Below are 17115 nucleotides of genomic sequence, written 5' to 3'. Positions count from 1 at the left end.
CACTGTATTGGTGTAAGCCTGGCCTGAAAGTAAAAGCTGGCCATAGAAGGTTTGCATCTTGGCCGGTTCAGCAGGGTTGGCCGAGATTCAAATCATCTATGGGCAGGCTAATTGTACCCAACTTTATCTATCGATCAACTTGCTTACAACATATCCGATTTTTGGAATGTGACTATTGCTAACAGTTATAGCAGCTAGCAATAATCACTGTGTTTTAAAGTCAGGGGTGGCTTACCATGCCCCCTCCACCACACCACACCACACCAGTAGAGATGTCCCGAACCGTTCGCCGGCGAACAGTTCCCGGCGAACTTCGCATGTTCGCGTTCGCCGCTGCGGGCGAACATATGCGATGTTCGGTCCGCCTCCTATACATCATCATTGAGGCAAACTTTGACCCTGAATCTCACAGTCAGCAGACACATTCCAGGCCAATCAGCATACCCTCCCTCCCAGACCCTCCCACCTCCTATAAATAAGCAAGGGCAGCATCCATCTTAGATCATTTCTGTGTTACTGAGAGCAGGGAAAGTGCTGCTGCTGCTGCTGTTATAGCTAGGGACAGTTAGTCAGTGTTCCCGGTCTTGTTAGCCAGTGTTCTTGGTACACTCCTGCTGTAAGGACAGCACCCCAAAAAGCCCTTCCTAGGGCTGGTATTTGAGGGTTTTTTTGGATATATATATATATATATATCTATTGTCCCCAAAAAGCCCTTTTGAGGGCTGGTATTTGTGTAATTTTTTTAATTCTGTGATATATATATAAATATCTATTGTCCCCAAAAGCCCTTTTGAGGGCTGGTATTTGAGTATTTTATATATATATATATATATATATATATATATATATATATATATATATTGTGCACTGCAGTTACCTACCCGCTGTGTGTGAGAGGCCACAGACCCACCACAGACTGTACTGTGTGCACAGCACACTCATTTCGGGTGGCACAGGCACAGTACCTTGCATTTTAAAAAATATTTTTTCTTTTCCTCTGTCATAATTGCAGTGAGTGCTGTGTCAGGTCCACAGAGTGTACTGTACCCACGGCAGTGCACTGCCCACCACTGATATATATATGGTGGCACAGCATCTTGTTGCAAATTGAAAAAAAAAATATATTTTTTATTATTGCAGTTGCCTGGGCTGCCAGTGACTGTCAGGTCCACAGAGTGTACTGTGCCCACTGCAGTGCCACTGCCCACCCACCACTGATATATACGGTGGCAGGCATGACTTTTTTGGATTAGTGTCTGGGGGGGTCTAAAAAGCATACCTGTGAAGTTTCAGCTCTGTAGCATGTCCAGAACCAAAAAAAAAAGATCATATATGTGTAAAAGGGGTTCCTACCATCCCTGCTCTACTGAAAAATTATCTTTTTTTTCTGGTTCTGGACATGCTACAGAGCTGAAACTCAACAGGTACACTTTTTAGACCCCCTAGACACGAAATCACACACATTTGTGAAGTTTCAGCTTTGTAGCATGTCCAGAACCAGAAAAAAAATAGAATTAGGGCTAGGGTTAGGGTTAGGGTTAGGGCTAGGGTTAGGGTCAGGGCTAAGGTTAGGGTTATTTTTAGTGCTTAGGGTTAGAGGGTTAGAGTTAGAGGGGTAGGGGTAGGGTTACTAACTCTAACCCTAAGTATCTCACCGTAACCCTAACCCTAGCCCCTAACACTAAACCTAACCCTAACACTCTAACCATAACCCTAACCCTCTAACCTTAACCCTAACCCTCTAAGCCTAGCCATGAAAATAACCCTAACCCTAAACCTAACCCTAGCCCTAACCCTAGCCCTAACCCTAACCCTAGCCCTAACCCTATCCCTAAGCCTAACCCTAGCCCTAACCCTAATTCGTAATTTTTTTCTGGTTCCGGACATGCTACAGAGCTGAAACTTCACAGGTACACTTTTTAGACCCCCCAGACGCTAAATCCAAAGTAATTTTTTATTTATTTTTATTTTTTTTTTAATTTTTCCAATAATTGGCTCTCTATCAAAAAATTACAATTTTTAAGAACTTTTTTTGTGTGATTCAGTGTCTGGGGGTCTAAAAAGTGTACCTGTGAAGTTTCAGCTCTGTAGCATGTCGAGAACCAGAAAAAAAATTTGAATTAGGGTTAGGGTTAGGGCTAGGGTTAGGGCTATAGTTAGGGTTATTTTTAGTGCTTAGGGTTAGACGGTTAGGGTTAGAGGCATAGGGGTAGGGTTACTAACTCTAACCCTAAGTATCTCACCGTAACCCTAACCCTAGCCCCTAACACTAAACCTAACCCTAACCCTAACCCTTAAAGCCCAGTTCCTGTCCCATTTTGGTCGGTTCTGGTCTGTTTGCGGTTGTTTGCGGTGCGTTAAACGGGGAGTTTGGTCTGTCACTGTGAAGCGGGCATAACCCTTACACTACCTGATCGATACAACATCATACCTGATCGTATACACACACTGGATGTTTTAAAGCACGTTATTCCAAACAATTTAGGAATGTTAGGTGATTTATGCCCTTCATGGAATAAAACGCGACTCTGCGTCAACTACGTAATTTTCCATGGGAGTTTTGCCATGGATCCCCCTCCGGCATGCCACAGTCCAGGTGTTAGTCCCCTTGAAACAACTTTTCCATTACTATTGTGGCCAGAAAGAGTCCCTGTGGGTTTTAAAATTCGCCTGCCTATTAAAGTCTATGGCGGTTTGCAATGTTCGCCGGTTTGCGAACATTCGCCAAAGTTCGCGCTCGCCGTTCGCGAACGGCAAATTTTATGTTCGCGACATCACTACACACCAGGAGAACACAATGACTCTGCCATTGCAGGAGGAAAGAAAATCACATAATCTATGGCCTGCCTAGCAATGCCTGATATACTCTGTATGCTTTTATCTTGATTGGATAAAGTGGAGGATCTATCTGGATCATTGAGGCTAATGGATCCAACTGAAAGCTGATAGGTGATTTACATTCCCTGGAAAGTGATTTAAAGGCTACATTTTCCCCCAACTAAAATAAGTTCATCAAGTAATAAAGAAGAAAACACAGTGCATGTGATATTTTTATTTTTTATCAGACATTTAGTATTTAGCTAAATGATATTCTGCATCAAATGACTTCCAATTCATGTTTTATCATTCTCCAGAAAGTTTACAAGATGCCCTATTCAGCACAGTCTGGGCTATATTTTTAGCTAAACTCTTCAGCGAATCCAGGATACCTCTTTTCACTTCCTCTGTCATTTCCCCATCATCCTCATCAGCATTTCTCCTGAGAGAAGACACAGTTATCGTTACATAAGACAACATTGATTATTACACAAAAACTGTATTTCACTGGGACCATAATTGTGTATTTTTAAGACGCATTGACTAATATTTTATGACCACATTAAAATGCTAAAGAATACCACACAGCGGGATGCCACAAAGTTATATTCCTTATTGAATATCCAGCGGAAGCATTCTGATGTGTTCCATGCTATGGCACAGAGCTTTCTCATCAGTAAGTGGACACAGCTAAAGCTGGCCATATACCAGTAGAATTTTGTGCATGTGGAAATTCCGAAGAATCATTGTCCAGCGCATTTGATCTTTCCATCGTTGTATCAACTGATTTTGTTTGAAAGCCCTTCAAATTTCCTCCAGACCTTCTACTTGGATGGAACCCCAGATACAATTGAAAAAGGTTTATTTTGTTCTTTAGAACATGCTCATTACAATTACAATATGTTCAGCTTTTCCCACAGGGAAATCATATTCATGGTTAGAATTTCAGTCATTCGGCCAAAGCTGTCCATGCAGCTCCTTCAAACTTTCTCATCATTATAGTCAAGAATAGGGATGGGCGGAACACCACCCTGTTTGGTTCACAGCAGAACTCCCGAACAGGGGGGAAGGACGTCCCCTCCTGCCACCTGTAAGAACAATCAAGCGGCTGAACAGCCGATTTGAGTGTTCTTATGGTGCAGTGAATCGCCGGCTGAAAAAAATTATATCTGAATGATGCCTGCAGATGCACCCATCATCCAGATATCCCCACTCAAAGCCCAGGATGTAATAAGATGTACTGTGGTATGGAAGTGGTTAATATGCCAGTAAAGTGGTGCATCTGTAGCATACATAAAACATGCTACAGCAAAAATGTCATTTCTAAAGAGAAAAAAATAGAGTCAAATTTCACTTAAAATGACTCGCAGTTACATTTGCTGGCACCCGGCTACTGAAAAAACAGGAGGTCCCCCTCCCAAATTTGGAGGGGAACCCCACACCAAAATTGAAGAAAAAAAAACGGCGTAGGGTGAATGCACTGTACAGCACTCAGTGTATTGCAGGGTGTTTGTCAGGGCGAACACCCAGCGAACACCCTGTAAATGTTCGCCCCGCACTGATGCTTGAGCGGAACGGTTCGCCCAACCCTAGTTAGGAATAGACATGTACAGAACGGAAAAATATCTTTAGCTTCGGATAGATTTGTTATGTTACTCATTTTGTTTTGTTGATTCGTTTTGGAATTTGTTTAGTTTAGTTTAATGTGATTCAATAATTTTCTAACGAATTCCAAATTTTTGGAACTACAGTAAAACCTTGGTTTGAGAGTAACTTGGTTTAAGAGCGCTTTGCAAGACAAGCAAAATTTTCAAATAAATTTTGACTTGATATACAAGCGATGTCTTGATATACAAGTAGCCTCAAGTCACAGCTGAGTATAAAAGAGAAGAGAGGCGCCTCTAAGTGTAGCAATATGGTTACATTTAATGAAGGTACAACATTTAGCAACTCACATGGTTGATGATTGGAACAGGCACATCTAAGTATGCAGGCATCCAGGCTAAAGCTGTCTACATAGACCATCCTCCGCACCGCCATCTACGTCATCCCTTCCATGCTGCCCCTCGCTTTCAGATCGCTTTACTGCAGGGTGGTCTTCCCGGTCAGGATTACAGACTAGCAGCCAGCAGTGCAGAAGATAGTCTATGTGGACAGCTTTACCCTGGATGCCGGCATACTTAGATGTGCCTGTTTTATTCATCAACCATGTGAGTTGCTAAATGTTGAACCTTCATTAAATGGAACCATATTGCTACACTTAGAGGCGCCTCTCATCTCTCTTATATTCTGTGGCTCCTAGTGGATTTTGCTTCTAATCCCCTTGTGGAAGCGGCTATTTGTGGATGGACATTTTATGGTTATATAACCTATTGCAATGCTATAATCTTTTTATATGGGCTATAAACTGAAGGATTTATGAATAAATGATTGTGGAACGAATCATCTGAGTTTCCATTATTTCTTATGGGGAAATTTGCTTTGATATAAGAGTGCTTTGGATTACAAGCATGTTTCCGGAACAAATTATGCTCGCAATCCAAGGTTTTACTGTATTCAAATTGGGATCAGCCAAAAAAAACTATTAAATTCTGTAGGAAGAATAGCTGGTTATTAAGGATCTTTTTACACTTTTTTGGTGAATGGGTAGGGGTACTATGTGCCCCATATGCATTCACTTGAGGGGGTTGGGATCTGGGGGGGCCCCTTGTTATAAGGGGCTTCCAGATTCCGATGAGTCCCCCACACACAGACCCCACAACCACAGCCCAGGGTTGTGGGGAAGAGGAACTTTTCCCTATCAACATAGGGACTAGGTGCTTTGGGGTGAACTGAGGATGGAGCTACATCGTGGAGAATTTTTTAATCTTTTTTAATAAAAAAATTGTCAAAAATTCATGTACTGTCTTTATTTTTACACATTTTTGATGAATAGGTAGGGGTACTATAAACCATACTCATTCACATAGGGGGCAGGATTTGGGGGCCCCCTTTGTTAAAGGGGGCTTTCAGATTCTTATATGTAACTGGGGAATGGTCTAATGTTGTCTATTACATCCACTTCCATCCCTAAATCAAGCAAGAAATGGGGCAATTTTTCTCTTTCTTTTCAGATTCTGATAAGTCCTCCACCTACAGACCCCCCCCCCCCAATTACAGCCCAGGGTTGTGTGGAAGTTGCCCTTGTCCCCATCAAAGCACCCACCTATGTTGAGGGCATGTAACCTGGTATTGTTCAGGAGGGGGGGTGCCCACTCATTCCCCCGTTTCCTGACCTGCTGGGCTGCATGCTCGGATAAGGATCTGGTACGAATTTTGGGGGAACCCCATGCAATTGTTTTTTATATTTTGGCGTAGGGGTTACCCTTAGAATCCATACAAGACAAGAAGGGCCTGGTATGGAATGTAGGGAACCCATGCTGTTTTTTTTTCTGATTTGTTTACTGCCGGCATTCTTTTGTTTACATTTCAGCTCTCAGCGAGGAAGTCCGATGACAGCTGATGAGTTTTCAGTTGTCAAGGACGTGGCGGCCGGCTTCCCAGCCCACTTTTTAACAACCAGCTATCGTTCACACAGAATTAAAATCGGTCCATAATTTTTTGACCAATCCGAATCTGAATTGTTCTGAAAATTTTGAATGTGTTTGAAAAAAAAACAAAATTAATTTCAACGAATTTTGATAAATATAAAGTGCCAGCGCTTAGGATAATCAATAAATATCAACTAAATGGCTGCTGCTGATAAAAAGGGGGGGATGCCTTTAAAAATAATAAATTTATGTATCAGCGCTGCTCCGTATGTTATGTTTGTTAAAATTAGATATCTCAACCTCACTAATTTTAATCTGTGCTAATAAATAAAGTATCCAGTGCTCAAGTGATTAAATAATTCGTAAGAAGAATATAAAAATTCATATAATAATCCAAGGTGCTAAGTGCCAGTCTCTGTGCAAAAAACAATTCCTCAGAAAAAGTGCTCAGTGCTTGCTTTGCCAAGAAAAGACATCCAAAGTGCCGATGATCTGAAAGTGCAATCAGGTGCTCCCCTCTCGGTCCCTTACTCACCAGACAATAATAATATATGAGCCTTATAATATAATCCTCACTGGTTGGGATCAAGGATAAAATTAGTGAGGTTGAGATATCTAATTTAACAAACATAACATACGGAGCAGCGCTGATACATAATTTAATTAACGAATTTTAATGAAATGTATTACTATTTCATTCAGAAATTGGATACAATCAAAATATCCAAAAATTCGTCCTAACTTACATTCGTACCAAAACGAATTGTAAATGTCTAATTAGGAACTTGCCCAATGACATGGCAGTTCCGAAAAGAAAGATTTCAGATGATGTCGGAACTGATGGTTTCTGTGGTCACCTTCTTAGCTCAATATGCACTTTTAAACCTTGAACCTCCAGGCTTTTCCAAAATCCAATTCAAATGACCCATGTAATTTGTTCATGTTTTAACAGCAGCCAAACAATTGCTAAAGCCTAGAAAATTTCCCACTCTTTCTTTGGCCAAGTCCAGGGTTCACCTAATCATTCTGCATGAAAAAAACAGAAGCCGGGCTGACCGATACAACAAACAAATATATGTCATCTCCCTGGGTCTTATACAATCTTCCAGTGGGATTTAGGCTGGACCGTTTGGACCTCTGAATGGTGGTGTATCCTTGGGATACACTTGTCCTGTTCTCCATCTCACCTTCCTTCCTACCCCACCTCCCTCCCCCACTTTCCTTTTCTCCTTTTCCCTTTTTTGTTACACCTTCTCTGGAATACCCTTCACCCACCTTGCCCCTTTAATGATGACAAGCATCTCTCAGGACATTCCAAGTTCATCTTATACATCACCAACTCCACTCTCCCCTTGAGCACTCCAAGGATTATTTGTCTCCATCGAAGCTATTGTATGGTATCCATTATATCTAAATATATGGATTCTAATATCACAGCTAAAAAAAATGCCTCTGTTTCCAATCCCCCAGTAGCACAAATCCAATAGGACACTGTGCAGCACAGACCTGAAAAACTAAGTGCACCCTTCCCCAGCACACTCAGCCCCAATTCTGACTCTCCTTACAACTCCCAGGAATCCCTCCAAACATCTGTCCTAACCCACCAGTCTTGGCACTCACATTCCCCCTTGGGCTGATGCTGACCAATACACCCCTGTACCATCTGCACACAGTATAGCAATGGAGATCTCTCCATCCGTGAGATTGAAGGCCGGGCTGATCTTGGACTCTCCTTTGTCACCCTTTATACACCAGAACAACATATTTTCAAACTTGTGCATACATATGAAGGAAAACTTCATGCAAGCCACTCCCACACCCACACCTGTACACCTATCCAAACTCCTCCCCTGCTCACATCATCCCACCTAACCCCACCTCTAAGTTTTTTAGAATGCTGATGGGTGTAGGGCATCCATTCAAAATTGTCTGTTGGTTTGTTTGGAACAGGGAAGGATGTGTTCTACATTTAAAATGTATCCTGTATTAAATCCGAATGAAAGGGAGTGATGTTGTACCTGAAACACGTTGGCTGTTCTTATATGACCTAATTACCTAAAATTAAAATTGTCTTGGACTTTTTTTTATCCAGGTTTGGTCTTACACTCCTTTCTGTATTGATAGGATTAGAAACTCTGTCATGTTTGTATTGTGTTCTCATCAAAAAGATTCCCCCCTTCACTCACTTTCCCAGTTATATAAATATGTATTTAAAATCAAAGTAATTGATGAGATGGCCATAAGACCTGTAATGTGTAGCAGAGCTGAACAAATCCCAGAACTGAATAAACAGACATAAAAATTATTTGGTACAACAATCCTCATATATGTATTTCCCCTATATGTTTAATGGATTGCCCAAAGTTAGGCTTTGGAAGTCCATACTTCTATTTAAAAAAGCCTTATTCATACTTACTCTTCCTGACAGAGAGATAAGGAGATGGTCCCAAGAAAGAAAAGGAGTAACAGGGATTTCTTCATGGTGAACATCTTTGGGCTCTGTGGATAATTTGGATTCATGAAAAGAAAACACAATTAAAAAGATGACTCAAAAATAAAATGAGTTCCCCTTAATGTTGGGTACACATAAAATGGTTGTTCCAATACAATAATATTTCCAATGTTTGCTGTAAGCCATCAGAAAAGATCCCGTACACTGGGCACCCATTATGGGAACGTTGAGTGCTTTTTATTGACATGGATTTGCTTGATGCTTTCCAGACCTTACGAGATCTGGTTACCCATGGGTGAAACAATGATTAAAGGGCCTTCATCTACCTTGTTCCTCAATCTCACAAAAGGAAGAGCACAGCAGATTCTTAGATGCCATTGGAGCTCCCAAGAACCGGAGTTCCGGTCTCCATTATTTATGGTTTCCAGGGCTTTCTATCTTAAATGGGATGCCTTTTGCCTCACCTGGGTTACTCAATTTAGTCCTCACTCAATCAGAACTAAAGGATGTTAGAATGAAAATCAATTTATAGCTATCTGATTTACTAACTGGACTAATGGTTTCTAGAGGGGTTTTCTTGTATGAATGAGAAGAGTCTCCAGATAATGGTCTCTGTGAACTGAATTTGTTTCAAGTTTAAAGAGAAGGAAAACGAGACTACTGAGATTATATGAAAATAAAAAATATAATTTATAAATGCTAACTTTACTGTACTATCTTTTAATATGGGCAAGATATTTAGGAATTAGAGTTTAATAAAAAACTTCACCAAAATTGTAATAAGTGAAAAATGACCATTCAGGGCACAAGAATAGATCATTTTTTCACATTCTGTTATATAACATTCCCAAAAAAAAAAAAAATGTAAAAATCCAATTTGTTCAGGCCTTTTAGGCCAATGTGTATTTTGCTATTTATTTTTGGTCAAAAAAAATTGCACTAAGCGTATTTTGATTGGTTTGCGCAAAAGTTATCACGTCTACAAACTAGGGGAAAGATTTATGTAATTTTTATTTATTTATTTATTTACTAGTAATGGCAGCGATCTGCGATTTTTATTATTACTGCGACATTGCGGCTGTAAGATCGGACCATTTTTTACACTTTTGGGGGGACCAGTGACATTACTACATTAATCAGTGCTAAAAATATGCACTGTTACTGTAATAATGACATCAGCAGGGAAGGGGTTAACACAGTGGTGATCAAAGGGTTAAGTGTGAGCCTAGGGGAGTGTTTTCTAACTGTATGGCGGAGGGGCTTGTGAAATGACCACAGAGACCTGTGATCCTATATAGAGGGATCACAGGCGCTCTGTGATCATTTCAGAGAGAAGCATGGTCAGCTGTATTTACAACAGCTGACCATCCTTCTCTCTCAGTGGGGAGCGATCGCGGGTGCCCGGTGGCAATTGCGGCCGCCGGTTACATGGTTTGGCATCCCCGCTGCCTAGTGGGGCAGTAGCGCGCCGCCCGCGGCCAGGGCTCGCCCCCGCACCACGCGTGCGACCGACGTAGGGCTACATCTTTTCGCGCAGCCGAGTCAGCCTGCGCTTAGGAACACGTGTATTTGGTAAAATATATGCCTGCTAGCCTCCAGGTGGGACAATTATCAGCACCCTGTGAGCAAAGTGTCTCCTCATCTGCTATTTAGACAGTTTTAATCTAAAATCCATTTAAGCGTAATTTCAGCCCACATTTTTATTTTGTTTTGTATAGCATTGTGGGTTGTAATTACTACTGTCTAAATGTTCAGTCAGTTTCTCTTAAAATAGAGTGAACATGCCATCCAGTGAGAGATTCTGCTTTCAGGAGGATGTCTCTGGATAAAAAAAGTGTTCCTAATTCTGTCCCCAGCAATGGCGGTGCTCAGAACACCATTCAGACTTCTGTCAGCCTCAACTGATATCACTCAAAACAAATATTCCAACACCTCCAACCCCAGTGAACCCATGGTATGTATGTGAGCCACTCAGGCTGCTAGGAAGTCTAGTCCTGTGCCTGCTGCTGTGAGTTCTGGCTGGGAAGAAGCCCACCCACGCTCCAGACAATGACAGATATAAGCAGAAGATCACAGGAGCCCAAAAAAATTGGAACGGCTCTCTAAACTATACCTTACTCAGTCAAGTAGACTTGCCACATTCAAAATGCTTAAACTTATAAACTACCACAACTATTATATTTTTTTATCCCTGTGCCCCTATCCTTTTTTTCATCCCTACAATCTACCTTAGGTAAGTTGGTGTGGCAAAAAAACAACACCTAGGAGTTCTAGGGTCAACCTGACCAAGCAGACAGCCATTGTACATGATCACTCCTGGTCATTTCTCTATGTGTGTTTGGCATTATTTATGATGCCATTGTTTACTACTATGATTGCTGTGATTGGCCACAGCTATCACATGTTAAAGGGCCATTGTGACTGACCCTGTACCATGTGATCACCTTGACCCATCACAAAGTCACAGTAGTAAGCAATGGCATCATGAATGACAGCCACTGTTTACTACTGTTCATTGTTGTGATTAGTCACAATTATCACATGGTAACAGGGACAATCACAGTGGCCAGCTACCCAGATCAGTGATCTGCTGTGCGCCGCTTGGAGGCTACACCATTATTTTCCAGCACTGCCTTAACCCTCTTGGGCATGGAGTTCACCAGAGCTTCACAGGTTGCCACTGGAGTCCTCTTCCACTCCTCCATAAGGACATCACAGAGTTGGTGGATGTTAGAGACCTTGCGCTCCTCCACCTTTCCATTTGAGGATGCCCCACAAATGCTCAATGGGATGTTTTGTCATAGACATGTAGGAGGTTTAGTGAACCAGGCATTTAACTGATGGTACAGCTCTATTGGGAGGAAAGATGGCCACAAAGTTGGAGGGGCTTTTAAACTAGGAGTTGGTGGGGGGGAGGGCTCAGAGGTAGTGACAGTTAGTAGTGAGCAAAGGACAGAAGCTATTATGGGGGACAGCAGTGACAATATAACCATAACGACAACTACTGGGGGGAATGAGTGGACAAACCACAAACCAAGCAGGAATAAACTTAATGATAAATGACTATCAACTCTTAACATCACTAAGAGGGGTATACACAAATGCCAGGAGCCTAGCTAATAAAATGAAAGAATTGGAACTGTTAATACACGAGGCTCCTTAAACATAGGCATTCAAAGGTCAGCTTACAGATGATTATCCAGGCAGCTAATCGTGATGATTGTCTCCTCTCCTACTCCCTGGCTGAAAGCCAGCTGGACTGAACTCTATAGAGCGGCAGATGTAAACGGACACCATTTACACCCGTCTTTCTCCAATCAGATCCACTTAAAAAACAGAAGGGGGTCCATGCCCTTCTGTCAGGGCGGATCAGATCGGAGGGCCCAAGGAGTAGAGCGGGCTGTGTCCGTGTCTGCTCTGCATCTGCTGAGGGCACATAAAACCTATCATCTGCCCGCTCTACTCATTGTGGCCTGCCACCAATTACCAAGTCGCTAAAGTGGTCCTCACTCCTCAAAAGGTTGGGCACCCCTACTGTAGGGGCATGAGTCCCAGATGGACAGGTGCGCTATACTGTAGCGTGCCAGGAGACCCATCTCCAACGAAGTTGATAAAAGTGCTAAGACCGCCGCCACTATCGCAGCTGGCCTTACCACTTTCATCACTGTGGTTGGCAGGTCTCACTATTCTTTCCTGCACCTTCTGCACTGAGAGCATGGCATCAATACTAGGCTTTATTACTGCGTAAACTGGCACCAGTACTAGGGGTTAATCCTGCGTAAACTGGCAAAAATACTAGGGGCTATTACTGCATAAACTGGCACCACTACCAAGGGCTATTACTGTGCAAACTGGCACCAATACTAGGGGCTTTTACTGCATAAACTGGCATCAATACTAGGGGTTATTACTGCGTAAACTGGCACCAATACTAGGGATTATTTCTGCTTAAACAGGCACCAATACTAGGGGCTATTACTGCGTAAACTGGCACCAATATTAGGGGCTATTACTGCCTAAACTGGCACCAATATTAGGGGTTATTACTACATAAACTGGCACCAGTACTAGGGGGGTTTTACTGCGTAAACTGGCACCAATACTAGGGGCTTTTACTGCATAAACTGCCACCACTATCAGGGGCTATTACTGTGTAAACTGGCACCAATACTAGGGGCTTTTACTGCATAAACTGGCATCAATACTAGGGGTTATTACTGCGTAAACTGGCACCAATACTAGGGATTATTTCTGCTTAAACAGGCACCAATACTAGGGGCTATTACTGCGTAAACTGGCACCAATATTAGGGGCTATTACTGCCTAAACTGGCACCAATATTAGGGGTTATTACTACATAAACTGGCACCAGTACTAGGGGGGTTTTACTGTGTAAACTGGCACCAATACTAGGGGCTATTACTGCATAAACTGGCACTATTACTAGGAGTTATTACTGCATAAACTGGCAATAATACTAGCTGTTATTACTGTGTAATCTGGCAAAAATACTAGGGGATATTACTGCATAAACTGGAAACATTACTAGGGGTTATTACTGCATAAACTGGCACAATACTAGGGGTATTACTGCATAAACTGGCACCAATACTAGGGGCTATTACTGTGTAAACTGGCACCAATACTAGGAGTTATTACTGCATAAACTGGCAATAATACTAGCTGTTATTACTGCATAATCTGGCACCAATACTAGGGGATATTACTGCATAAATTGGCACCATTACTAGGGGCTATTACTGCGTAAACTGGCACAATACTAGGGGCTATTACTGCATAAACTGGCACCAATACTAGGGATTATTACTGCGTAAAGTGGCACCAATTCTAGAGGCTATTATTGCGTAAACTGGCACCAATACTAGGGATTATTACTGCATAAATTGGCACCAATGCTAGGGGTTATTACTGTGTAAACTGGCAATAATACTAGCTGTTATTACTGCATAATCTGGCACCATTACTAGGGGATATTACTGCATAAACTGGCACCATTACTAGGGGCTATTACTGCGTAAACTGGCACAATACTAGGGGCTATTACTGCATAAACTAGCACCAATACTAGGGATTATTACTGCGTAAACTGGCACCAATTCTAGAGGCTATTCCTGCGTAAACTGGCACCATTACTAGGGGCTATTACTTAAGTAATCTGGCACCAATACTAGAGGCTATTACTGCATAAACTGGCACAATACTAGGGGTTATTACTGCATAAACTGGCACCAATACTAGGGATTATTACTGCGTAAACTGGCACCAATTCTAGAGGCTATTACTGCATAAACTGGCACTATTACTAGGAGTTATTACTGCATAAACTGGCAATAATACTAGCTGTTATTACTGTGTAATCTGGCAAAAATACTAGGGGATATTACTGCATAAACTGGAAACATTACTAGGGGTTATTACTGCATAAACTGGCACAATACTAGGGGTATTACTGCATAAACTGGCACCAATACTAGGGGCTATTACTGTGTAAACTGGCACCAATACTAGGAGTTATTACTGCATAAACTGGCAATAATACTAGCTGTTATTACTGCGTAATCTGGCACCAATACTAGGGGATATTACTGCATAAATTGGCACCATTACTAGGGGCTATTACTGCGTAAACTGGCACAATACTAGGGGCTATTACTGCATAAACTGGCACCAATACTAGGGATTATTACTGCGTAAAGTGGCACCAATTCTAGAGGCTATTATTGCGTAAACTGGCACCAATACTAGGGATTATTACTGCATAAATTGGCACCAATGCTAGGGGTTATTACTGCGTAAACTGGCACCAATACTAGGAGTTATTACTGCATAAACTGGCAATAATACTAGCTGTTATTACTGCATAATCTGGCACCATTACTAGGGGATATTACTGCATAAACTGGCACCATTACTAGGGGCTATTACTGCGTAAACTGGCACAATACTAGGGGCTATTACTGCATAAACTAGCACCAATACTAGGGATTATTACTGCGTAAACTGGCACCAATTCTAGAGGCTATTCCTGCGTAAACTGGCACCATTACTAGGGGCTATTACTGCATAAACTGGCACAATACTAGGGGTTATTACTGCATAAACTGGCACCAATACTAGGGATTATTAATGCGTAAACTGGCACCAATTCTAGAGGCTATTACTGCATAAACTGGCACCAGTACTAGGGGCTATTACTGAATAAACTGGCACCAGTACTAGGGGCTATTATTGCATAAACTGTTTGCTGAAGTTGCTTTAAACTATTAAGAAAAGCTTTTGAGAGTTTTCCTCTTTCTCAGATCTGAAGCAATACCTGAGGAAGAAAGGAAAAAATCTTGAAAGCTTGTCTTTTAAGTGTTAGGTTAGTACAATAAAAAGGTATCATTGAATACTGCATTACTCTCATATTTTGTAACCTTATTTATATATACTGTATATATATATACAGTATATATATATATATATATATATATATATATATATATATATATATATATATATTATACTTATTGTTTTCTTTCAGTGGTATGGTTTAGTGCTGAAAATTATGAGTGTTTGCCTGCTGATGAGCACCCCATAATGCATTGCACGATTGCAGTGCATTAAGAGCTTGTGATTGGCCAAAGCATGCACTTGACCTGTATGCTTTGGCTAATCACAGCACAATGTCCTGTCAGAGCCATGATTGGCCAAAGGCAGGTTTACTTTAGCCAATCATGACTCAGGGGCTAAGTCCACGCCCCACACTATATAAGGCTGCTGGTTAATAGAGGTTAGGCAGGTAGTTAGTGGACAGTGTGTTGAGTTCGATTAGTGCAGTCAGTGTAGTGTTGAGGCTATACCCCACTTTTATAACATATAGATATGCTGTAGTCCTGGGTCCCCTCTCAGTGCTCCCCAAGTTTTGTGTCCCTGTCACTTATAGTTTGTGAGTAGCTGAAAATTGGTGTAGGCAGGAAGGGGGTGAAAGTGCTCTGTATGTAAGTGTTTAAGGGGAACCCTATGACAGAATTTACAAAAAAAATGTCATGGGGTTCCCCCCCTCAGGGTTAGGGCTAGGGTTTAGGGATTAGGGTTAGGGTTAGAGGGTTAGGGTTAGGGTGTTAGGGTTAGGGTTAGAGAGTTAGGGTAAGGGTTAAAGGGTTAGGGTTAGAGGGTAAGGGTTAAAGGGTTAGGGTTAGAGGGTTAAGGTAAGGGTTAAAGGGTTAGGGTTAGAGAGTTAGGGTAAGGGTTAAAGGGTTAGGGGTTAGGGTATGGGGAACTCCATGCCAAAATGTAAAAAAAAAAATGCTTGGGGCCTCCCTCAATCTATACCAGGCCCTTGGTGTCTGCTATAGATTTTAAGGTGAATTCCAGGCCAAAATTAAAAAAAAGTAGTGGGGTCCCCCCCAAAATCCATAATTATTATTAGAATTAAAATAAAACAAAGGAGTTATATAAACATCACCTGAAGGCTGAATACCAAGTTTTTTTTCCATAAAAAATAACTATAATATGAATAAGAATATAAATAAATGAAATTACAGCATATACTTACCAGGTAGTTCAGTTGGTGCTGAGAATGTCAACAGCTGGTAGACTTCAGTGGAGGTCTACTCTACAGAGAATGGGTTTGGCTTATATAATAGAGGAGAAACAAGTTGAGTAAACAGAAATTCTCATTAATGTTTACATTAAAAGTCACGTGTTTCTTAGGAGCACGTAACTGATCCCACATATATGTATGTCCTAATATTTACCTACCCGCCTTTTTGGAAAAATATCAGCACCCAGTAAGCAATTTAAATTTTTCCTAAACTGCTCTTCAGATAGTTGTAATCTAAAATTAATTTAAGTGCAATTCCAGATCAAATTTTCACTTGGTATTATATAGCAATGAGTAATTAGGGGTATTTACTGTATTTACTCCTGTCTATGTGTACATTCAGTTTCACTTAAAATAGAGTGACCAGACATCCCCATTTTCCAGGAAAGACCCAACTTCCAGGAGGTTGTTTTTGAATGAAATTTGTCCCTAATTCTGCCCCCAGCAGCTCAGGACACCGGTCAGACTTTTGTCAGCCTCAACTGGCATCACTCAAAACAAATATTCCATCACCTCTAACCCCAGGGGGTCAGCTCAGCAGGAGGAGTGACATAGGATTACCAGTTGCGACTAGGAAATATTTATAGGGGTAGCACATAAGATACCACAGTCAAAACTGGGGGGGGGGGGGCACTCATAATTTTCACCACTAAATCATACCACAGAAAAAACTAAATAAGTATATATAAAATAGGTTACAAAATACGAGA

The 17115-nt window shown here is 41.4% G+C and overlaps 1 long non-coding RNA gene across 1 annotated transcript in view; it reads right to left on the bottom strand.

The window, feature by feature from the left end:
* Positions 1 to 16398, bottom strand: part of LOC309563003 — an 87198-nt gene extending 70800 nt beyond the window's left edge. The window contains exon 1 of the long non-coding RNA XR_014225651.1: positions 16358 to 16398. This is a non-coding gene — a long non-coding RNA (uncharacterized lncRNA). The remainder of the gene's footprint in view (positions 1 to 16357) is intronic.
* Between the last annotated feature and the right edge of the window lie 717 nt (positions 16399 to 17115).

The sequence above is a fragment of the Pelophylax lessonae genome (assembly GCF_965119305.1).
Source record: "Pelophylax lessonae genome assembly, chromosome: 9".
NCBI classification, from domain to species: domain Eukaryota; kingdom Metazoa; phylum Chordata; class Amphibia; order Anura; family Ranidae; genus Pelophylax; species Pelophylax lessonae.
The sequence above is the reverse complement of the archived record's forward strand: the minus strand, read 5'-3'. Positions and strand labels throughout refer to the sequence as shown.